The 16,650-nt window shown below is 37.9% G+C and overlaps 1 pseudogene; it reads left to right on the forward strand.

Annotated features, from left to right (window-relative positions):
• Positions 1-10,592: 10,592 nt before the first annotated feature.
• On the forward strand, positions 10,593-16,629 carry LOC121792342 (annotated as a pseudogene).
• The last annotated feature ends 21 nt before the right edge of the window (positions 16,630-16,650 follow it).

Genomic DNA, 16,650 nt, shown 5'->3' on the forward strand with positions numbered 1-16,650 from the left:
TGTAGATTGGGACATGTAAATTCAAAAGGCATCAAAAGATTAGTAAACTTAGATTTACTAAAGGCTAATGAAGTGGATACTCAAGATAAATGTGAAATTTGTCTTGAAGCAAAAATGACTAAGTTGTCCTTTCACTCGGTGGAACGAAGCACAAAACCCCTTGAATTAATTCACACGGACGTATGTGATTTAAAGATGGTGCAAACTAGAGGTGGTAAAAAGTACTTTATCACTTTCATAGATGATTGCACAAGATATTGCTACATTTATCTTTTAAGAAGTAAAGATGAAACAATAGAAGCGTTCAAAAATTATAAGAACGAAGTTGAGAATCAACTTGGTTGTAAAATCAAAATGATTCGAAGCGATAGAGGAGGCGAATATGTAGCCCCGTTTGAGGAGTTATGCAACGCAAGTGGTATAATCCATCAAACGACTGCACCATATTCACCACAATCTAATGGTGTTGCAGAACGCAAAAATCAAACTCTAAAAGAGATGATGAATGCACTGCTTCTGACTTCAGGATTACCACATAACATGTGGGGGGAAGCTGTATTGACAGCCAACTATATCTTGAATAAAATCCCTCTCAAAGGAAAAGATGTTACTTCTTATGAGTTGTGGAAGGAAATGAAGCCATCCTACAAATACCTCAAAGTGTGGGGGTGTTTGGCTAAGGTGATGGTTCCTCCGCCCAAAGAAGTTACAATCGGACCTAAAACGGTTGATTGCATCTTCATTGGATATGCACTTAATAGTAGTGCATATCGATTTGTTGTTTACAAGTCTGAAATATCGACTATTACTGTAGGAACAACAATTGAGTCAAGGAATGTTGTATTTCTCGAAAATACATTTCCTTGCAAAGACAAGGAAAAAGTCTTAACCAATTCTAAGACAAGAATTGAAGAAGAAGCCACTAATTCTAAACCAGTGGAGATTGAAGCCACTAGTTCTAAATCAGTGGATAGAAACCTAAATCGCGCAAGCGTGCAAGGCCCAATCCAAATGATACAGTACTAAGACGTGGTAGTAGGGTCAGAACACCAAAAACATTTGGTCCTGACTACATTGCTTTTATGTTAGATGAAGAACCGACATCTATAAAAGTAGCCTTCGATGGCCCAGACGGGTTACATTGGAGAGAAGCTGTTCAAAGCGAAATTGATTCAATTTTGCTAAACCACACTTGGGTGTTGGTAGATCTACCTGAAGGTGCGAAACCTCTAGGTTGCAAATGGGTACTTAAAAGGAAATTGAAGGCCGATGGAACAGTGGATAAGTATAAAACTCGACTAGTAGTAAATGGTTTTAAACAAAAGGAAGGACATGACTTTTTCGATACCTATTCACCTGTAACAAGGATTACATCTATCTGAGTGCTTCTCGCTATTGCTGCATTGCACAATCTTGAGATTCATCAAATGGATGTAAAGACCGCGTTTCTAAATGGTGAACTAGAAGATGAAATCTATATGGAACAACCCGAAGGGTTTGTAGTACCTGGATAAGAGAAAAATGTATGCAAGCTCGTAAAGTCTCTATATGGATTGAAACAAGCGCCATTGCAATGTCACTTGAAGTTTGATAACGTGATGTTATCAAATGGGTTCAAGATCAACGAGTGCGACAAATGTGTCTACATCAAGAGCACTAATAACGGTCATGTTATAGTGTGTCTATACGTTGATGATATGTTAATATTAGGTAGCAACACTCAAGTAATTAACGATACAATGGTCATGTTAAAGAGAAACTTTGACATGAAAGACATGGGTCTAGCCGATGTAATTCTTGGAATGAAGATTCTAAGAACGTCTGATGGAATCATCTTAACACAATCACATTATGTTGAGAAGATATTGAATAAATTCAAAGCCTATGATGGCGCGCCGGTTAAGACTCCAATTGAACTCGACGTTCACTTGAGCAAAAATAAAGGCGAGCCCGTTGCACAAGAAGAGTATGCACGAGTCATCGGATGCATTATGTACTTCACTAATTTCACTCGACCTGACATTGCTTGTGCCGTGAACAAGTTGAGTCGTTACATGAGCAATCCAAGCAAAGAGCATTGGAGAGCTCTTGTGAGGGTTTTGAGATATTTAAAACATACTCAAAATCATGGGCTACACTTCTCGAGATACCCCCGGTACTTGAAGGGTACTGTGATGCAAATTGGATATCCGACAATAGAGACTCACTTTCAACAAGTGGATACGTCTTTACTATTGGGGGTGGTGCTGTATCGTGGAAATCCACAAAACATACATGTATAGCCCGATCAACCATGGAATCGGAGTTCATCGCCTTAGACAAGGCGGGTGAGGAAGCCGAGTGGCTTAAGAACTTCCTTGAAGATATTCCATGTTGGTCTAAGCCAGTGCCACCAGTGTTGATCCACTGTGATAGCCAAGCGGCTATTGGAAGGGCAAACAATGGTTTCTATAATGGTAAGTCTCGACATATACGTCGACGACATAACACCGTGAGACATTTGATCACAACAGGAGTGATTACAATTGACTACGTGAAGTCAATAGATAATCTAGCGGATCCGCTAACCAAATGGTTAAACCGTGATCATATGAATAAGTTGTTAGAGGGAATGAGTTTGAAATCCACAAACTAAAGAATTATCATAGTGGTAACCCAACCATGATGACTGGAGATCCCTAGAACTTGGTTCAAAGGGACAACTAAGCTATGAGAGTTCATGAGAAACACTCAACTATATATATTCCCTAGAGAGCAATTGAGTGTTGGAGAACTTGCCTAGTGGTAAAGGCTAAGTCTATGACTTTTAATGGTTCTTAAGGATCTCAAAGAGATGGAGTTCTCAAAGAGACCAAGTATAGCAAGGTACTTGACTAAGAATCACCTATGTAAGTGTGAAGTGTGGTCGCTTTATAAAACGCACTTATGAATCCAAAGTGGTGTCCAAGACCGCAATGGACACAAAACGTGAGAACGGATGAGGTTGAGGTGTTTAAGCGTTAACACCATTGTCTCGGTGCACGCCGTGGGGGATTAGTTCAAATCATCGCGCTACTAAGCCACATGTGTATCCGATGGTGTCGAACTATGGAGGGTTCAAAGCCAACAACTACCTATCCTTATGCTTATATACCTCTCGAGGGTTGAGCTTGTGTCTGCATGCATATGCATTCGGCTATTTTCACTCATGTGGGGGATTGTAAAAATCATGGATTAAATATGCCCGGTCAATGGATTTTGACCAAATAATAAATGTGACGAGACATTTAATTTTGTGAAATTAAATGATATAGCGTCGATCTACATTTTACGTAGATAAATTTGGTATATTCACTTTCTCAAATCCGATTTCCGGTGAGTGAGAAATAATGGATTAAAGTTGGGCATAATTAGTTTTTAATTAAAGCTTGGAGTTTGAGCTTAGGGAATAATTAACTAGTGTTAATTATCCCACATAGGAGAAGTAACACATATTTTAATGTGCTTAAATTAAGTGACTTTATGTTACTTAATAATTATAGTGGATCAAGATGGGTGAAAGAGCCCACACGCGCGCCGCCGCCGCCGCCCGCCCGCCTGAGCCCGTGCTCGTGGTCAAGGTCGCGGGCCGCGGGCTCGGGCCCGGTCTCGATCTCGATCTTGGACTTGGACTTGGATCTTGGCAATTGATCTTGAATCTTGGCAATTGGTCTTTGGGCTTGGTGCTTGGCCCAAACTTAATATTTTTAGACCACCGCTGAGTCAGCAATCCAAGTGGCTTGACACATCGTCAAGCGTGGCACAGTCAAAGCCTACACGGCTGACAAGTGAGAAATCCACACGCTCCACATGCGAAAGGCACACTCCTGCCACAAGCTCTCGTAACGGTTTGTAACGTTCGGCAGTTACACTCTCGCAATGATGACAGCCATCATGGCTGTTGACCCCCCAGCAGTGGACTGAGCAAATAAATAGGCTAGTCATTCCATGCATCTCTAGAATATAATACACAAGCATTCTGCTTCATAAGCTCTCCCTCTCCTGCATTGTTTTTCTGTCGAAAGCTCTGCCCTCTCCTCCATCCAGTTCGCCGGAGCTTTGCTGATAGCGGTGCTGCTTCACCAGAGACGTATCCGTTTCATCTTTGGGGACGACACGCCAAACCGAGAGCACTACCGGGGCGTATCTCGTCTTGCGGAAAGAGGCCTCCTCGACTCGGCTAACTACAGTTTCACGGTTTATCTGTTTCGAATTTTACATTGTAATTCAGTTTCAGTTTTCCATTATGTATTCCTTCTTTTGGGTTGTATTACGCCCGACTTTTATCTCTTGTAATCCAGAAACCAACAATAAAAAATGAAATTTGATCAAATGAATGTTTTTTTACTACAGGAACTTTGAATATTTAATTAATGAACACGAAATTAATGAATAGTATATATGGGTCCTCTTCTAATGCTTATAACATCATAATCTAAAATTAAGACTAAATCTACATCCTTGGATTTTGGAATGATTAGATAAGATTAAAGCTTACAAATTTCAATAAATAGTAGATAAAATTAGGGCTGACAATTTTCGACACGACACGATAATCTGACACGAATCCGCACGAAATTATTGCGTTGGGGTCAAGTCTTATTGGATCCGTGTCCTTATCGGGTTGGCCCATTAAGAACCCGATAATTTCGGGTTGGGTTCGGGTCGGATGCGGGTCGGATACGGGTCGGATACAGGTAACCCATTAAGAAATAATATTATTATTTTTATTATTATTTAAAAATATATATATATATATATATATATATTACTTTAATTTTTTAAGTTCTTATAAATTAGGTTTAAATAGTATAAAACGAATTTTAATTATGTATATTAGGTTAAAAATTAAGGTTTAATCATGTAATATTAGGTTTTAATCGTGTAATATCAGGTTCGGGTTGTTATCGTGTCGTGTCCCATATTATATCGTGTCGGGTGCGGGTCGTGTTTGGATTTGAAGGTAGCAGGTCGGGTTCGTGTTCGGATTTACAGTTTCCTTAACAGGTCGGGTTCAGGTTATGCCTTATTGGGTTGGGTCATTATCAGGTTGACCCGATAACGACCCAATCCGCACGATTTGCCAGCCCTAGATAAAATATCAACAAAAAGGTAATATTGTCATTATGTTATCATATGATAATTTTCGTTGGTGTTTTTTTATATCAACATAGTGTATTACAAATATCAACAATATGACATGAGAATATCAACACAAGTACAAGAAAATATCAACACAATTTTATTGATATTTTACATACACTATATTGAGATTTTTTTGCATTTGTTGATAAAATCTGCTAATCAGCATGTACGAAAATTGAAATATAATTTATCAAATTTCATCACCAGAAAATCGTCGGAACATATGCAATTGAGATCTCGTTGGAATCCTTATAAAAGCATCTTTAATTTGATATATTTTTTGCGAAACAATAATTTAAATCGAGAGAGTGTTACGTAAATTTAAAGATTTGAAATGATTTTGATGAGAGAGAATTGACATTAATACCTTTTAAGTTTACTTAATAATTATTTTAATTTAAAATATAATCCATTTGATATTTTTTCAACCACTAAGAGCATCTTCAATAGGTTAGGACGTCAAAAAGCCCTCAAATAGCCTTCACAGTGCCACATCATTAGCACTACAATTCTCCTGCCACATCAACTTGCCACATCAACTGGACATCAAATAGCCCTCACATAGCCTTCACACTACCTATCCACATCACTAATAACAATTATATAATTTAATTTACACTCGTATCAACATACGGAATTTAATTTACGAGACAAATACGGAAAATTCGAATAATAATATTAAAATTTAAAAAGTACATTAATTTTTTTAAAAAAAGTACAATAATTAAAAAAATTACATTTAAAAAATTACATAAATTTGCATAAAAACTAACGCCTTGCAATCCTCCGCGCCCACAACTCTTCAACTAAATCCTTTTGCAGTCGAATATGAGCCTCCGTCTGACGCATGTCGGCATGTGCTTGGAGGAGGGCTTCTTCATCGTGCGGTACCCCACCTCGTACGTTGGCGGTGGTGACGCCGTGGCTTGGACCTGTTTCATTATCGTCGGTAGCCCAATCAGTCAGTTGTACACCTTCATCTTCAACGCGCGTATATATAGTGTTTTCGAAAAAAAAATTTAAATCTGACGCCGGTTTGGCGCCGATCCGGGACGCACAATGGCGCCCGTGAGGATCGGCGTCGGAACCAGCGTCAGCGCGGGAATCGGCATGGCGACGCCGATTTTGACGCCGATTTCGCCGACGCCGGTTCCAATGGTTCGGCGTCAAACCGGCGTCGGCGAAAAATCGGCGTCGTGGTGGTGACGCCGGTTATTGGAGATGCTCTAAATCTACTAATCTAATGGCTAAGATTTGGTCTTAGTATGTGATTGCTAATTAGTTAGCAATTGACCACTCTCCTAGTATATACTCCCTCCGTCCCAAGGAAGATGACCCATTCCTTGGGCGGCACGAGATTTTATGCACTTTTATTTTGTGTGTTAGGTGGAGAGAGTAAAGTAAGAGAGATGGAATAAAGTAGAGATAAATGGATTTCTATTTTTAGTAATGGGTCATCTTGGGTGGGACAAACTAAAAAGGAAAGTGAGTCATCTTCGGTGGGACGGAGGGAGTAGTATTTAATACCTAGTATATAGTATTTAATAAATTAAGTGTAGTGAAAGTACGATATGAGGAGAATTGTAAAATAGTACTAATAAAATACGGGAAAGTAAGTACTCCCTCTATTCTATAGTATGGAGGCATTTCTTTTCGACACGGAGAAGGTGTGTGTAATGCATTAAATAAAAGAGTGAACTACAAAAATGGTACAGAACTATGGGTTTATCTCGCCCATAGTCACTGGACTTTAAAAATATCGCCTGACATCCCTGGACTAAGAATTTATCTCGAAATTGATCATTTTGCTATTTTTTTATACGAAAATGTCCATTTGGGGGTTTGGGCAATTTAGTCTTTTTACACTTTTAACATTTTAAATCTGATATTATTCCAGTATGTATTAAATTTGATATTATTTTAAAATTATCATTCTTCTTCCCTTTTGTCATCCTTTACTTTGTTTCTTTATATCAATATTAGATTTAATTTTATAAAATTAAATTTTAAATTTAGATTTTTAAATATAGATAATTTTTTATTAATTAAAATGAATAATTCATGGACACTATAAATATTGATTAAAACTATTAATTTTTGTTATTTAATATAATATTCAATTGAATCGAAAAAGTACAAAAAAATAATATTAATCATGATGGAAAAATAAGAGTTATTCTACTTAGTCTTCGTTCGGTTGTTATAATTGCTTGTGATTATATATTAAAGTTGACTAAAAATTGTATATATGAGTATTTTGTTTAAATTTTCTAGTTAATTTTGATTGTTTTCAAATAAATAAATGAAAATTATATTAGTCTTACATTAGATGCATATTTATTTCAGAATAATCGTGTTATATGATTTATTTAGAGCATCCACAACCGTGCTCTTGCCAGCGGCACGGTTGTGGGCCCTGCCCTACTTTTTCTGCCTGCTCTCTAGCAAGAGCACAACACCCACAGCTGTGCTCTTCCGCAAGGACGAGCACAATTAATTTAAAATTCAATTAAAAAAAAACATTTCAATAATACTAAAATTCATTAAAAAAACCTAAATAATATTACAAATGACAAATAAAATAAAAACGACATAATTAAAATCCCCAAAATTAAAAATTACATAATTAAAATACTAAAAATTTAAAAAACCACTAAGCGTTGCCGAATTTCGCCCACATGTGTTTGATTAGGTCTTCTTGTAGTTGATTGTGGATTCGGGTATCGCGCATTGTGTGCCTTGTCTCGATTCTCTGGCAAACCGTCGTATGCTCGCCTCGGCGTGGGGGAGACCTCGCTGTTGAGCTTCCGGCTTCGTCCTCGTCGTAGAAGCTACCCGCCCTCAGCCCTTCGTCGGCTATAACCATGTTGTGTAAGATAATACACGTGAATATGATGTCGGCGATATTATTCACGTACCATATCCGAGCCGGGGACTTAACAATGTTGAATCGGGCTTGAAGGACCCCGAAAGCTCTTTCGACGTCTTTCTGTGCGGACTCTTGACGCTGCGCAAAAAGAACCCGTCTCGGGTCGTGCGGGTTGTTGAACGTCTTCACGAAAGTCGACCACCGTGGGTAGATATCATCGGCGAGATAGTAACCCATGTGGTATCTATTTCTGTTGATGGTGAAGTCGATCGCCGGTGCTACACCATTCATCACATCATTGAAGAGTGGTGAAGAATATAGCACATTCAAGTCATTGTTAGATCCAGCAACGCCGAAATATGCATGCCAAATCCATAGGCGGTAGTCGGCGACCGCCTCAAGGATAAGCGTTGGGCCGCCGCCTTTGTGACCGCTCAAGTGTTGCCCCCTCCAAACAGTCGGGCAATTCTTCCACCTCCAATGCATGCAGTCAATGCTGCCAAGCATTCCGGGAAAGCCATGGACTGATTCGTGAAGACGAAGCAACCGTTGGTAATCATCGGTGGTGGGTGCCCGAAGGAATTCATCCCCGAAAGCTGAACGAACGCCCTCGCAAAAATTCTTTAGACAAAGGATTCCAGTGGACTCACCGATATGCAAATACTCGTCGAATATGTCGGCCGTTTGCCCAGTAGCGAGTTGTCGGATGGCACACGTACACTTCTGCAAAGGCGTGATACTTTGCCGGCCGGCTGCATCTGGACCTGTTTGGAAGAATTCAACACGTGCGGACAATGTGTTGACAATTCGCATGAACAAGCGCTTTGACATGCGAAAACGACGCCTGAAGTAATCTGCCGAAAACCGCGGCTGGTCGGCAAAGTAGTCGGCAACGAGCCTTTCGTGGACTCCCTCCCGGTCACGATGGATGTAGCGGCGATTTGATCTGGTTCGTTGAGGAGGAGGAGCGGGGGTATTCACCGCGACGTATGCTTCGTAAGCGGCACGATGTTGTTCGTAGTATTCTTGTTCTTCGCGCTCCGATTCCGCCATAATATGGGTGAAATCCATTTGAGGTTTTGAGTGAGGGATGAATGTGTTGATAGTTTGTATGAGAATTATGAATGAGAGATGAATGAGAGATGATTTGATGTGATAAATGGATGATGAATGTGTGTATTTATAGATGATTTTGGGGGGGAAAATTCAAAAAAATTCAGAAAAAACGGGAAAAAACGACCATATTTTTGGGATTTGGAAAATATTTTTTTTATTTTTTTATCATTTTATATAATTAAAAATCGAATTTTAAAATAAAAAATAATAATTCAAAGGCAACGGCTATGCCGTTGCCCAATCGTAAGCCGCCACGTCTCCTGCTCGCTGGCACGGCGCTGCTCGATGCATCGGCGAGTGCAGCGGCGGCGCTATGCGTCCTCGCCGCTGGCACGGACGGACGCGGGGCCGCCGTCCACCGTTGTGGATGCTCTTATGATTAAAACTTTTAAATATTGCTTAAAACTAAGTTGGCGTTGGCATACCTTATTGATTAAATATTATGCACTATCAAATATTGATTAAAACTATTAATTTTTGTTATTAATATTTAAAAATCTAAATTTAAAATTCAATTTTATGAAATTAAATCTAATATTGGAATAAAGAAACAAAGGGAAGGATGACAAAATGGAAGAAGAATGATAATTTAGAAATAATATTAGATTTAGTACATCACTAAAATAATATCATATTTAAAACGTTAAAAGTGTAAAAAGACCAAATTGCCCAAGCCCTCAAAAAGGTATTTTGGTATCAAAAAATGGCAAAAGGACCAATTTCAAGATAAACCTTGGTCCGGGGATGTGTGGCGATATTTTTAAAGTACATGGACTATGAGCGAGATAAACCCATAGTCCAAGGACCATTTTTGTAGTTCACTCTAAATAAAAATATACTTTATTAAAGTATGAGAAAGGAAAAAAATAGAGACAAGTAAGATAGAGAAAAAAAGTAAGTGAGAAAAAATGTACTGACTTTTACTAAAAAGGGAAATGATTAGAAACATACTAAAATGATAAAATGATTCTACTATTCCATATAAAAGTGTACTACTACTATTTTATAATAAAAAAAAAAGAAAAGAAATAACCTAGCTCTAATGATACGGGCTAAAATGAAATTGATCCAGCATGATTCATATTTCATAAACACAATTTGGGATATAAAAGAAGCAAATCAAACAAGCCAGTGTGGAGAGTTAAATTCAACTAAATTAGGTGAATTGGAATTGAAATTGGAATTGGAATTGGAATTGGAAACACTCCAATTGTGTTTATGGAGCTCCAAATTGGAATTGCTTCTTTTCTGCGTAAAGCGGACTTGGTTAAATGAATTGGAATTTATGGAGCTACAGATCTAACGATCATATTACTTCTCCTGCAAGAAAGCACTCTCAGCCGTTGGATGTTGTTGAGGGTTTAGTTGCAATCCCCGCCTCCTCCTATATTTTGTTTCCCGAACCTTCTCAATTCTTAGCTGGGCAAAACCGTTACACCAGTTCCTAAATTTCACAGCGGCTGAGTCCTTCATATTTGGAACTCAGTCACATTAATAGGTGCGCTTTCTCCTATTTTCTTGGCATATTTTTCTCTCTCTTTTTTCGTGGCAATTTTGGGTTTCGGGTTTTGGGGCCTGCTCTGCAATTTTCAAGTCATTAACAACTTTTCTTGCGATCTCGAGTTTCTCTTCCTCTTTTCTGCCTCATGAATTAATTGTGTAAAGCTTCGTATGCATTTAGACTGAAGAGGGTTTTAGCTTCGTATGCATTCAGCCATATGAGTTGTCGTGTTCATCTCGGTCTTCTGGGTTTTGGCTTCCAAGGTCTCAGTCACACTTCCTCCCTTTCCTTCTTTTAAAATTATACCGAGAGTGATATATTTCGGTAAAGCAGCACGAAATGCGCGTGTTTTTTTGTTTTTTTTCCCCCTCTTTTGATGGTGGTGCAAGACCGGGGTCTCCGATGACCGGAACGGTGACCGAGATCGCACCTATACCTAGAGAGCTACTAGGAGAAGACGAGAGAGATGAGGGGGAAATAAATTGCATTAATTCATCAATAATGAAAATCCAAATACAATGATTGAAGAAGCTTATATATGATGCAAGTACGGAATAACAATCACAATAACAATCTAACTAACTTCATGATTCACGATCCATGTGCTGCGCTTATGGTAATTTGATCCTCTACTTCTCACGTGTTGCATGCACCCATGCAACACTTATTTAGCTTCCATCCAATTCGCACTTATTTAAAAGGTGTGTTTCTCGTATCAGAGGGTTAGCTCTAGAGTTACTAATTTTTATGTACTACTGCAATATGTTATGGAATCTCTACTCATACAGAATAGATATTAATTCTGTATACGTGAATGCGCTGTTTCATTATATCGGCAAATTATGATTTAAGCCTTTCTTTTTGGCTCTGATGAATTTATGGTTATGCGTAAGAGGCAATGGCTTTCTTTGCTTGTGTGTGGCTATCAGAAGTCAAATTTTTCTCTTCGACCAAGTCAAAATTTTGTGGACTTCCCCAAGATAATACCGTTTGTTACGGGATGTGTGCTCTCCCCAAAATTAGTTGAAAAATGTATCCTTTTCTTGTTTATACATGAGCCACGTAGAACTCCTCTCACCCTTTTATTTTTATTCATTAATTCTTTTGGTTAGTAAAAGTTGAGCCTCTTATATATATTAATATCTCAGAACTTGTAAAGGGATCAGAATCTCGAGCGTCTTTCTTAGGGGAGAAGAATAGCATCATCTTTTTTGCTAGGAGTTATGGACGTTAACTCTTGAATTTTCCATCATGTTTCAGATGTTCTGTTTATTGACAAAACCTAATGTTTTGGCCATAGGAAAGGTCAACTGAAGTGATTATATAAACATGACCTGACTTTGTAAAATAAGTATGTGCTGGTCACTTACCTCACTAAATTATTTTTGTTTATTGTAGGTTAACAAGATAATATTGAAGTTTAATATGGCCGGGGACAAGCAAATAGAGACATGTACGTCCTTTTGGCATTTTGATCAATGAGAATGTAATATGACTTGGATTATGTAGTTATTTAGCCATACCAGTGTGGTGTCCATGGCTGAGTATTGTCACCATAACATTGGTGCAGTGTTCTCAACTAATCACTCGACCATCTAACTCTTACCTGATATGATGCATGAAGAAAAACTGATTGGCACTTCTTCCCTGCAATATTGATGTTTGCTTGAACGTTTGTAGGCTTGTATTGTTGAAGCTTCTATCTGATGCCATTTTCTTGCACGCAGATCAGCTAAATACCCTTGCTGCAAAGTCTGAATCATCAATCAATATTCCTGATAAAAATTTGGTAGAGTTTGATGACTTGGTTTATTTTACTGTAAAACTATTAGCTTCTCTTGTTACTTGTTTTTAAGAATTAAGATGGGCTTCTTGTCATATGATTCTTACTGATAATCATGTATATAGTCCTCATGACTCATGTACAACATCTCGTTTTCCTATGTAAATGTCTATTTGTATATGTTATTTATGTTTGCTCCACCCCTTTATGGAAAGAAGTACTAATTGTCAAACCCTCCTGAGTTCCTTTGTTACTTGCTAGTTGCTACAAAGAGTAGAAACAGCTGCACCTTCTCCGTCACTGGACTGGTGTTGCTATTATTCATGTGATTGATTGTGTTTGAGCTGATTTTATTTGCCAAGGTGCTCTGTGGCCATCTTGTGAGGCATTTCAATCATCTCCATCTACTTAACACGCTTCTTCCTTCACCTCTCGAGATATTGTTATATAATTGCATGAAAATATTCTGACAGCAGCACAGCAATATGATTATGGTTTTTCAAAAATAAATTTTCAAGGGGACTGGACACAAATAGTTTAAAACCAGTGAATTAATGTTGTGCAAAAACGCTTTCAGTTTTGCGCATATTGTTCTTTCTTTCATTTATAATTATTGAGATGCATCATGCATGTATATAGTTTTGCTGCATATGATTCGGCCATAATGTTCTCAAGCAAGAGTAAAAAAATTGTATTCTATAACAGCCCTATATTGAGATTTACAATAATACTATATTTTTGTAACCTGAGTTCTCATGTTTTCAGGTGAAAGATGAATTACCATCTGAGTCTGTGTCATCTGTATCTGCTGGAGGCAATGCTGTATCTGGAAAAAAGTGCAACTGATCGACCTGTAAGTTCAGAGCAGGGTGTCTCTTACCCGCCTACCAGCTGTTATGATTACTATCATTCAGGTAAGGTTTTCATCTTTAGCTGGAATTTACAACGACAGTTTAGATCTTATAGCATAATTTTATATCCATATTGAACCTCTCACATAAAATATAACAAAAGAAGATAATTGCTACTCCCTCCGTTCCTTGTTAATGGAGGCATTTCTTTTCTGCACGGAGTTTAAGAATAGTGTGTAAATGGATGGTGGAAAAGGTAAGAGAGAATAAAGTAAAAGTGAGAATTACTTTTTGCTAAAAATAGAAATGACTCAATTAACTTGGAACTTCCCAAAATAGAAAAATGACTCTATTAACATGGAACAGAGGGAGTATATTTTATGATAAATACCGTAGGAGTACATACTATCATAATTTAATACTACCATGTTATGAAGAAGCTGCAAGAGTTCTGAAGAAAAATTATACTACTATCTTTGATCCCATTAAGCTTGGCCTGTTTCTTTTTGACATGGTCATTTAGGAGAGTAAGATTATAGTGTAAGGTGTGTGCCCACATATATAATGTAGTGTTTAAGTGATTACCCAAAAAGGAAACAGGTCATGCTTATTGGGATAGCTAAATAGTAAAACAGTCCAAGATTAAACATTAATGGGATGCAGCGAATATCACATTAGGCAATGAAAATTACTACTACTAGTTTATTATATTAGTCAAGGTTGCTGCCATTAATATGGTTATATGGTAGGTTATAAACTATTCAATTGTTTCTTGGCTATTAGAATTGGGTGAGCACATTTTGGTACTATAATGGTTGGATGGGTGTTTCTACTTATAATTGTTATCTTGAGATTTTTGTTGCTACGGTTCTTCTAATTAGCTTTTAACTTGATCAAATACTTTCCTTATGTTCCAATAGGATACAATGGTAACTTTACCCAGTCTGTTGACAACGATTTTTCTAACACCCCTGGTGGTTCTTATGCGGTATGGTCTTTGTGATTTGCCTTCTTTATTTTACTCCAGTTTTTCTGATTGTGACTTCATTATGTCTTGAATTTTACTCCTGATACGGTGATTCTCTGATTTACCAGGGTATCCAACCAGATAATACTTCTCTCCTATATTACGTTCCTAGCTATGGTCCATATTCAACTGGTTTTGTAGGTGTTGATGGAAAACAAGCATACACATCATCAGAGTATCCGTGCTCATATGGGTCAGAGGTGTTTCCATATTATACATATGATATGCTGGGAATGGTTCGTCCAGCAATAAAAGTGGCTCTGGGAGGTCAAATGGATTTAACGTTGGCAAAACTAATGGCAACCTCTCAAGCAAATCCTCAGCTTTGCCTTATAATTCCAAAACCCAACAGCCAAATTCTTCGAGGTCTATGTATCAGAATCAGTATCTTCATCCTTTGAAGAAGGTAGTTTTTCTTGGGATCAGTTTTCGTAGATTACTGTGTTTGTTTAAATTACACTTCTAAGCCTGTAAGTATTTGAATCCAGCAGCTTGTTTCGGTGATGGATTATCAGATTTGTTTTAATTTGAGAGGAGAAACGAATGATAATTATTTAATATTTTTTTTGTTGAGAACCTCATAATTGCAGTATATTCCCAAGTTCACTTTGTCATTACCAACTCATTTGGGCTATAGAATAAATTGTGCAAATATTTTGATATTGTATTTGCCTTCTGTTGTACTTTAATATCATAGCTGTCTTGTTAGACATCTTATCTTGATTTTTATATTCTTGCAGTTGGGTGCTGGTTTCCAGCCAGCTGGAAACTTCTCTTCACTTACCAGCCGGAATCCTCGTTCTTTTCCGCAATATGGTAAAGTAAATTACCAGTCGAATGTTGGGTTGTGGAACAACAGTTACAGATCCAAGTGAAGAGAAAGTTTTGGCAGATGTGGAGAAATGATGCTGTGAGTGAACTAACTCGTGGCCCCTAGGGCTGACAATCGGAATTCCTCTAAGTTGCCAGCTGAAGTTGAACAACTGGGTTTTGCAATTGATAGGGATAATTACAACTTGCAAGAGTTTGAGGCAGAGTATGATAGTGCAAAGTTCTTCGTAATCAAGTCATATAGTGAAGATGATATTCACAAATGCATCAAATATGATGTCTGGTCAAGTACTCGAAATGGCAACAAGAAATTAGATGCTGCTTTCCGTGAAGCTAGTGCTAAAATGACAGAGGCAGGAAAGAAATGTCCAGTCTTCCTATTTTTTTCGGTGAGCTTGTGCTCCTTTATTGTGTTCTAGTATTAGAAGTCAGTAATTGCTGTTATTGGTCACATATCATTTATCCTTATATAGCCATGTTATTATTAGCCATATACCATTTATCCTTGTATAATCATGTTTTTTTTTTGTTCTTCATCTAATTTCTTTTGTATCCGGCAGTTAAAAGTCAGAAGATTCTTTGATTGATTTCAGGTGAATGGAAGTGGGCAGTTTGTTGGTGTTGCTGAGATGATTGGGCAGGTTGATTTTAGCAAAAAATGGACTTCTGGCAGCTCGACAAATGGAATGGTTTTTTCCCATTGAAGTGGCACATTGTTAAAGATGTCCCCAACACGCAATTGCGACACATTATCCTTGAGAACAATGAAAACAAGGCGGTCACTTATAGCAGGGACACTCAATAGGTAGTATTTCCTCTCTGGAAATCTATTCATAATTATTTGGACAAGCTCATCATATTAGGCTGATCCTGTTTAACTCTGCATTGTTTCTGGCAGATTGAACTGAAACATGGCCTAGAAATTCTAAGCATTTTAAAAAATGATTGGGCTAAAACGTGCGTACTCGATGACTTCAACTTTTATGAAAACCGTGAGAAGGCGCTGAAGGCAAAGAGGGGTGGAGGCACAGTTTCTCAAACCACGCTTGTGTGGTTACTGATGTTGAAGCAAAATGTTTTACATCTGACTGATGTCTAAAATGAATTGTAGGCTGGGGAGTCCACCAAGAACACTCGGTCAGATTCTTCATCACTTGCTGAGCTGACTAAAAACCCTTCGCTCGAGCCTCAGCCACTGCAGAGTAGTATATGAGCATGATCAGTTAAGACAGTATAAGAGAGAGTTTGCTTTTCATCAGTTTAGTTAGGCAAGTTTAGTCATTGTTAGTGATTCCCATCATCCTGATGGTTTTATCTTTTTAGAGATTCATGTCTTCTTTCCTATGTTTGGATCTATCAGTTTTATTGGCAATATTAGTATTCTGGATTATTTTCACATATCTGCAAGTGAGGTAGACTGTCATTGGCTGTATGCTGAATATCAAATTTAGATCAATAGTTTCACGTCCATTTCTTTTTGATGTCCTAGCTTGGACAGGATCCTCTATA

The sequence above is a fragment of the Salvia splendens genome, chromosome 2, assembly GCF_004379255.2.
Source record: "Salvia splendens isolate huo1 chromosome 2, SspV2, whole genome shotgun sequence".
NCBI lineage: Eukaryota > Viridiplantae > Streptophyta > Magnoliopsida > Lamiales > Lamiaceae > Salvia > Salvia splendens.